Below are 6,406 nucleotides of genomic sequence, written 5' to 3' on the forward strand. Positions count from 1 at the left end.
GGTAGACCTTGGAGATTATCGTGGGGGCTTGCAGTAAATGTTACTTTTAACTCGTGAGCAACACACGGCCACGCAGGGCAGCTTGCGGGCCGGCTCACTTGAGTTTATTGGCCGCCGGCCGACCGGGAAATCTCCCGGTCCTCCCGATGGCCACTCCGCCCCTCCAGTCAACTTACTTTTGCTAGTAACGTCAACTTACTTTTGCTACCAACATCAACTTATTTTTTCTAGTAACATCAACTTACTTTTGCAAGTGAAGGCAACTTAACTCATTGAGTGCCAACCACGTAATTTCTCGTTTTTCGTTCCCATGCGTTGAGTGCCAAAAACGAAATTTTTCGTTTTTTGCTTTTTTTTTATATTACGAAAATAGACACTCTAACGCACCTTATATCTAAATTTGGGAGCTCTACGATGAATAAAACTGAAATAAATGACAATCGAAAACTCATGAAAACTCGTGATGTGGAAGTTTCATCATAATTTGTCTTCTGATGGTTGTGCATGGAATCACTGGTGCATGCATTAACGTCAGGTCAAAACCAGGTCATCTATTCGCGTGGTCTATCACTAGGTGGCAGTCTCGCCTTCCTTCTGATCGTGGGCGGCAACTTCAAAAGAAAAGAAGTCCAGCAACTTTACAGGCAGCACTTTTCGGGTGCTGAAGGGGGAAATGAAAAAGTTGAGGAAAAAAAAAAATAGCGCCGTGCGTTTTCGTCAGACAACGCTGGACGAAGCCACCTTTCTGGTAAAAGATGTGACGTTACCTGCAGACCCACACGCCAGGTCAAAAGGTGGGACTGATCACCGGGCCAAAGCGGGGGGTCCGTCTTCACCACAGGCCGGGCCGAGCGGAGTGGCTAGTAGCAGACCTAGCGGAGTGGCTAATAGCAGGTCCGGTCGACTTCGCGCTTGCAAGAGGCCTCGTCAGACTGTTGGATATCATTTCGGTCAGACTAGCGACACAGACTCAGCCGGTACCGACGACGCGGAGGAGGAATTATGGAGCCCCAGTCGAGCATCAGCAGCAGGTAAGATTATTAGCCATAAATTAGCCTATCGAACAGGAATTGGCCGGCATATAGGCTACGTCATGTTTCCACATGAATTATGTCCCCTCCGTTGTCGAACCCTATCCAAATATGTCTTTGTGATTCCAGCCTCAGACAGCGAGTCTGACTTTGGGGAAGTGCCAGAGGAAGCCTCACCTAGGCCTGTTACACCGTCTAACTTGGGTGAGAACAACTACTATGCTATCCGTTATTCATTCCACACATGGTATGCGTAAATCTGGTGCGTAAAAATAGATTTGAATATGGGGTGTGTGTGAATGGGGTTGCAAATGTAGGCTACATGTAAATAAAAGGTCCTGCAAAGGAAAATACATTGAATTTAATGTCTAATATATGTATTCCTATGATTCCAGAACCAGAACCAGAACCAGAGATTGAAATAGAACCAGAGGTGCATTCAAAACAGAGGGGTGAGTTTACAGTTACTTACTATTCCTGTACACACACACACACAGTTGTATTTTTATGGTAATTGTATTTTTTATATATATATAATGTACAGGTCGACAAATGAAAAGGGGCAGAGGTGCTGGTGCCAGGCAGGGACATGCAAAAAGCCGGTCAGAGCATGGATCCAGGAAGAATGGAAGAACAGAATGGAAGAAAGAGGACTGGGAGCCACGAGAGATCCCATTCACCGCCACCCCAGGGCCACGAGGTGCAGCCAGACTGAGATCTGACCAGCCTATTGATTTTGTGAACTTGATCATTACGGATGAATTAATGCAGACTATAGCAGACCAAACCAATCTATACGCTGACCAAGTAATCACATCAAGCAGGGTTAACTCTCTGGGAAAGAGAGTACATTATTGGAAAAAAGTAACTGTGCAAGAGCTGAGGCAATTTTTTGGGCTGTTCTTTCTCACTGGAATCATAAAAAAGCCATCATTAGCCAGTTATTGGGCAACAGATGAAGTGGTGTCCACGCCCCACTTCAGCAAAACAATGTCCCGCAATCGATTTCAGCTAATTTGGAGGTTTCTTCACTTTAGTGATAACCAGGCAGATGACTGTAGCGACGGGCTCTATAAAGTCCGGCCTGTCTTAGACTATGTCTTATCAAAGTTTGGTGAACTCTACCAGCCCAACTCTAACATATGTATTGACGAGGGCATGATGGCTTGGCGCGGGCGCCTCGCTTTCCGGGTTTACAACCCTCAGAAGCCAATTAAATACGGAATAAAATCGTACATAATATGTGACTCAAAAACTGGTTACTGTTTTGGGATGAAACCGTATTGTGGGGAAGCAGGGAACCTGGGGGACACTGTAGTTACCCTCCTCGACAGGCTGGCTGGGCAGGGATATAGGTTGTATATGGACAACTACTACAACTCCGTTGCACTTTCTGACAAGCTCTTACAGATGAACACACATATTTGTGGGACACTGAGAAAGAACAGAGGGGAACCACAGACAATCAGCAACATTTCAAACTCTCATCTCCAGCCAGGGGAAACCATTGCACTACACAACAACAGGGTCATGGTCCTAGCATGGAGGGACAAGAAAATTGTGAAAATGATCACCAGCCTCCACCAGGACACGATGCAAACTGTAGAGGTGTGGCAGAAGGGCCTAAAAGAGAGGGTACCCGTACAGAAGCCCAAATGTGTAGTAGCGTACAACAACTCAATGAATGGAGTTGATAAGCTCGATCAGAATATTGCTTACTACCCATGTGTTAGAAAGTCTGCAAAATGGACAAAGAAATTTGTATTGTATTTGTTCCAGATCTGCCTTTTCAATGCGTTCATTTTGTTCAAAGCCAGGAACCCCCGAGGAGAGCACAGGAAGTTCCTCACATTTATCCTCAATGTGGTGAGGTCGTTTACTACCCTGGGGCAGGCTGGGGCCGAGGGGGTAGGAAGTGAGGAGGCAGTGGGTGAAGAGGAGGAAAGCGATGAGGATGCAGGAAGTGAGGCAGTGGGTGAAGAGGAGGAAAGGGATGAGGATGCAGGAGGTGAGGAGGCAGTGCGTGAGGATGCAGGAGGCGAGGAGGCAGTGGGTGAGGAGGCAGGGGGTGAGGATGCAGGAGGTGAGGAGGCAGTGCGTGAGGATGCAGGAGGCGAGGAGGCAGTGGGTGAGGAGGCAGGGGGTGAGGATGCAGGAGGTGAGGAGGCAGTGGGTGAGGCCATAGGGGTGGTGGAGGTGGTCATTGGTAGGCAGAACAAAGAGCCAAGGGCCCCGAGAAGAGACCCTCTGAGTAGGCTGAGTGGCGGCATTGGAGCTCATGTGATGGCAAAGTATAGGGCCACTCTCAAGAAAAAAAATCCTACTCGCGTATGCAGGGTGTGTCAGAAGGGTGGGCACAGACGTGAAACTAGTTTCTACTGTACATCATGCCATACCCCATTACACCTCAAAAAGTGTTTCACTGTGTACCACACAAAACACGATTTTGCTGGTCACCAGTAGATTTAAAAATCTTTGGGATGGATCCATGGATACCTGGATAGCATGTATATGTATTTAATTTATTTTTTTATTATATTTATTTTGTGTATTTTTTATATTTATTGATGAAATCTATGTGATGTGTACTATTCTCTTGTGTGGTATGACTTAAATTTGTATGGTACATTGTCTTGTAATAAATAAATGAGTTGAATTTCATCCCAGTTGTTCATTCTACAGCAGTAGAAATGTGTTATTGTTGTTTTGTGCCCCCCCGTCCCCCCGTCCCCCCATGGTGGTTTTGAGACTAGAACAACAATATCTTACACGAGCACTTTGACCCAGAAATGTAAGTGGCAGAAGAGCGACAGGCTCAAACGGCGCACATTTCATAAAACAGGCTGTATCTCCTTTTCTAGAAAAAAAGCAGAGATTTTGATGAAACCCAGCCATGTTGAGCTTGAGTTTTCTCAGGAACAGTGGCACGTAGAAACAAACGGTTTGTACCCACTTGAAGCTTAAAGTTTAAACTTTCAAAAGAGCCGTAGTATGTGTCCATGGGTATAATATAGAATACACTGTGGCTCAACAGAAAAGGTCAAAAATGGTCTAAATTGCCGGTACACTTGACTAAAACTTTGGAAAGTGGCGCGGCACTCAATGAGTTAACATCATTGAGTTGACTTTATTTGCAAAGTGGACATCACCTGCAAAACTAAGTTGACAGTACTTGCAAAATGAATGTTGCACATACAAAGACTACTCTTGTTTGATCTACAGGATAAAATGATGCAAAAAGTTGCCTTACTTTTTTAAAGTAGATCAAGCACTTTATTTTTATCAGTGGAGGTACCGTTGGTGAGTTATGGGCGTGGCCAAAGATCCCCATAGGAAAAAATGTAAAATGTGAAAATTTTACTGAGTGTTTATGCGAAAATGGACCCTCCAGAAAGTGTTTGAGAGCACGTTTCAGGTGATTTGGAGTCGATAGGTACCTATAAAAAAAGTTGAAATTTTTGTGAAAAAGTATGTAAAAATTGACAGTGTTGATGAAAATTTGTGTTGTACAGAAAGTAGTTTAGAGCACGTTTCAGGCCATTTTGAGTGTATAGTAAGTGACTTTTTGTGAAGTGAGTGAAGTGAGTTGTAATTCATTTTTTGACCACAGGTGGCGCTATTGAGTGTCCAGCATGCAGCAGACGATCCAGAAAGAACTTTGGACTGGTTAAGGTTAGTAAAAAATGACATGTCCAGGTGTAAGTAAGAAATAGGCTAAGTGAATCAAGGGATGATAAGTTCCTAACTCTGGGCAGGTAAGTGCTAGACTCGTGAAACCAACGTGTGTGGATAGCTGAGGACGTAAGCTTTCCAACGATACCAAGTCCGACCCAACTTTCTCAAGATAAGGGGGCGTGGCCTCGAAAAGAAGGGCGAAATCGGCTGTTATGGCCGAAAACGCACCTAGGCGGGCCAAAGTGGGCCAAAATTGGCCTCCACATGCTCCCAGGCTCATATCTCTGGCTAGGAATGTGCTAGAGACGTGGGGAAAAGTTCTACGGAAAGCTACGGACCTCAGCTATCCAGAAAAACAAAGTCCGACGTCACTTTCTATATTTCCGCTAGTAGTTTTTTGCAGTTGAGTGAAAAGAGGGAAGTATTTGGACTCTTTGGCTGTGCCCCATTTTTTTTTTTTGGGCACAGGTGGCGCCACTGAGTGTCCAGCATGCAGCAGACGATCCAGCAAGAACTTTGGACTGGTTAAGGTTAGTAAAAATGACATGTCCAGGTGTAAGTAAGAAATAGGCTAAGTGAATCAAGGGATGATAAGTTCCTAACTCTGGGCAGGAAAGTGCTAGACTCGTGAAACCAACGTGTGTGGATAGCTGAGGACCTAAGCTTTCCAACGATACCGAGTCCGACCCAACTTTCTCAAGATAAGGGGGCGTGGCCTCGAAAAGAAGGGCGAAATCGGCTGTATCTCAAGAACGGTAAGTCAGAAAAATACGAGCCACACACCATCGTGTTCAGCGTGGTCGAATTATGGGGGAAAGCCGTCGGGTCCGACAGTGTCCGACCTTCCCTCGGCGAGTTATGGCCGAAAACGCACCTAGGCGGGCCAAAGTGGGCCAAAATTGGCCTCCACATGCTCCCAGGCTCATATCTCTGGCTAGGAATGTGCTAGAGACGTGGGGAAAAGTTCTACGGAAAGCTACGGACCTCAGCTATCCAGAAAAACAAAGTCCGACGTCACTTTCTATATTTCCGCTAGTAGTTTTTTGCAGTTGAGTGAAAAGAGGGAAGTATTTGGACTCTTTGGCTGTGCCCCATTTTTTTTTTTTGGGCACAGGTGGCGCCACTGAGTGTCCAGCATGCAGCAGACGATCCAGCAAGAACTTTGGACTGGTTAAGGTTAGTAAAAATGACATGTCCAGGTGTAAGTAAGAAATAGGCTAAGTGAATCAAGGGATGATAAGTTCCTAACTCTGGGCAGGAAAAGTGCTAGACTCGTGAAACCAACGTGTGTGGATAGCTGAGGACCTAAGCTTTCCAACGATACCGAGTCCGACCCAACTTTCTCAAGATAAGGGGGCGTGGCCTCGAAAAGAAGGGCGAAATCGGCTGTATCTCAAGAACGGTAAGTCAGAAAAATACGAGCCACACACCATCGTGTTCAGCGTGGTCGAATTATGGGGGAAAGCCGTCGGGTCCGACAGTGTCCGACCTTCCCTCGGCGAGTTATGGCCGAAAACGCACCTAGGCGGGCCAAAGTGGGCCAAAATTGGCCTCCACATGCTCCCAGGCTCATATCTCTGGCTAGGAATGTGCTAGAGACGTGGGGAAAAGTTCTACGGAAAGCTACGGACCTCAGCTATCCAGAAAAACAAAGTCCGACGTCACTTTCTATATTTCCGCTAGTAGTTTTTTGCAGTTGA

General features: G+C 45.9%; 1 long non-coding RNA gene across 1 annotated transcript; it reads left to right on the plus strand.

The window, feature by feature from the left end:
* The first annotated feature begins 875 nt into the window (after positions 1 to 875).
* Positions 876 to 2,967, plus strand: LOC146960225 (uncharacterized). Its single transcript, XR_015035492.1, has 4 exons — positions 876 to 1,031; positions 1,161 to 1,235; positions 1,433 to 1,483; positions 1,639 to 2,967. It is a non-coding gene; the product is annotated as an uncharacterized LOC146960225 (long non-coding RNA).
* Positions 2,968 to 6,406: the final 3,439 nt, after the last annotated feature.

The sequence above is a fragment of the Trachurus japonicus genome, unplaced genomic scaffold, assembly GCF_045865225.1.
Source record: "Trachurus japonicus isolate A0001 unplaced genomic scaffold, Traja_1.0 AP030566.1".
Classification (NCBI taxonomy): Eukaryota; Metazoa; Chordata; class Actinopteri; order Carangiformes; family Carangidae; genus Trachurus; species Trachurus japonicus.